The sequence below is a fragment of the Eretmochelys imbricata genome, chromosome 1, assembly GCF_965152235.1.
Source record: "Eretmochelys imbricata isolate rEreImb1 chromosome 1, rEreImb1.hap1, whole genome shotgun sequence".
NCBI lineage: Eukaryota > Metazoa > Chordata > Testudines > Cheloniidae > Eretmochelys > Eretmochelys imbricata.
In genome coordinates, this window is record NC_135572.1 from 303,309,032 (window position 1) to 303,311,086 (window position 2,055).

Sequence of the window (2,055 nt, forward strand, 5' to 3'; positions counted from 1 at the left end):
GGTCAGTCAACAGCCTGGTGCAGGAGCGGTGGAAGCTTCCTAAAAATAGGGGGTCCACCAGCACCCAAACTGGAGCCCCACCCCCACACCACCTTCTCCCCTATTCCCTGCCCTCACACTGCCTCTTCCCCCACCCCAAAACCCTGTTCTCCCTTGCTCCTCTTTGCCCCCTCTCTCCCCAGTCGCTCGCCCTTATGGCCGGTAAAAAGTGGGGGCTATGGCCTGGGGGTTAGGGCACTCACCTGGGATGTGACACCCCTTGGGTCCAGTCCCCCTACTCCAGTCACTCTTTTGTTATTTAGCCAGAGTGGAACAGCTTCAACAGGAGAGATTGAGGGACCCTCACATCAGAATATCCCATGGCTCAGTGGTTAGAATGCTCACTTAGGATTTGAACAGGGGTCTCCCACCTCATTTCTACTCCTCTGGGTCTCCTGCATCCCAGTGAGTGCTCTAACTACTGGGCTAAAAGCTACAAAGTGGGCTCTCTCTCTGGCCTTTTTGTGTGGAGCGAGGCAGGAATTTAGCTGATTCTCATGAGAAATGCCTCAGGTGCCTAAACTATCTGACTCCAGGAGAGGGGCTCCTGTTTGTGGATTACTGAGCAGAACTCAGTGCCTCCCTGTAGCCTGGATTTAGTGCCTACCTCTTCTCCTACAGGCTAGCTTAGGTGGCATCGCTCCCATCCTGCTGACTTTTGTGGATTGCTTTTTTAGGTGCTTCTCTCTCCCCAGCCATTGAATAGGAGCCAAGGCACCTACCTCAGCTTTGTGAATCTCAGTGTTTTGTTTTGTTTTTTCTTTCCACATACTTTAATGGATTCCATAACAATGAACAAGATGGAGTTTAGAACTGGATCACTTGGCCCTTTCTCTTCTTGTCTCCTCCCAGCTCAAAGTGCTTAATGGCCGCAGTTGGGCTCCACACACGCAAGCCTCAGCACAATCTTCTTCGTGGTCTTGGCCTTCTTATGGAAGATAGGCTTTGTCGGACCACCATAACCACTCTGCTTCCGATCATATCTCCTCTTTCCCTGAGCATAGAGAGAGTCCTTGCCCTTCTTGTATTGGGTCACTTTGTGGGGCTGGTGCTTGCCACATTTCTTGCAGTAAGTCCTGCGGGTTTTGGGGATGTTCACCATCCTGCCAGCAGCAGCGTTAGTAGCACAGATTTTTCTACATGCCTAAAAGTTAGGTGCTGTGGCACTCAGCTTTGCAACACCTAAGTGCCTTTGTAGAGGCCACCCCTAGACTCCCTTGTACAATGAATGGGGAGAGATAGGTGCCTGAGAATGCAATCCACAAAATAGGCAGCTCCCGCGCTAAGCTAAAGGAAGGTGCCTCTCTCTGCTTAGGATCCCTAGCCATGAATCCTCTCCTGGAGTCAGGTGCCTAAGCTATTTTTTGTAAGAAATGTTCGAGGTGGAACCTCCCTTATATCTTTCAGACTAGTGGTTAGCCCACTCACCAGGGAAATCAGAGATGTAGGTCAATTCCCCCTTCTGCCTGTAGCAGAGAGAGGATTTGAACTGGGGGTCTCCTAGCTAGTGCTTAATTTGTAATGAAAGAGGTTCCAGGGCTCAAACAATTTTTTTACTTTCATAACTGTTGTGGCAAGCTCAGAGGTGTCGGGGCTATGAATTGCCAAGCCTAGAGGTGCTAGGCTCAGCTCTGGCAAGCCATGGCACAAATGAAGCACTGCTTTTAGCTCTCAGGAGTGTGTTCTAATCACCAGGGTCTTCTAATGTGGGGCTCTCACAATGATTCTTGTTGAAGCTGTTCCACAGTGTATAACTACTTAAGTAATCATTGAGGTAGAATATGAAAATGACTACGCTGGTGGTTAGAACTCTGTCCTACAAAGAGGAAAATCTAGGATCCAGTCTGGTTCTGCAATTACTATTTAAGTACATATACAAAGTGGAACAGCCTCCTCAATCTCTCCTGTGGGAGCCCTATATCAGAATAACCCATCTCCCAATCGTGAGGCTCTTCTGAGAGCCCTCCTCAGGCAATAGACAGGGGGGAATTGAACCTAGATATTCCATATCCCTAG

The 2,055-nt window shown here is 49.2% G+C and overlaps 1 pseudogene; it reads right to left on the reverse strand.

Annotated features, from left to right (window-relative positions):
• Window positions 1–846: 846 nt before the first annotated feature.
• Window positions 847–1,145, reverse strand: LOC144259517 (large ribosomal subunit protein eL42-like; annotated as a pseudogene).
• Between the last annotated feature and the right edge of the window lie 910 nt (window positions 1,146–2,055).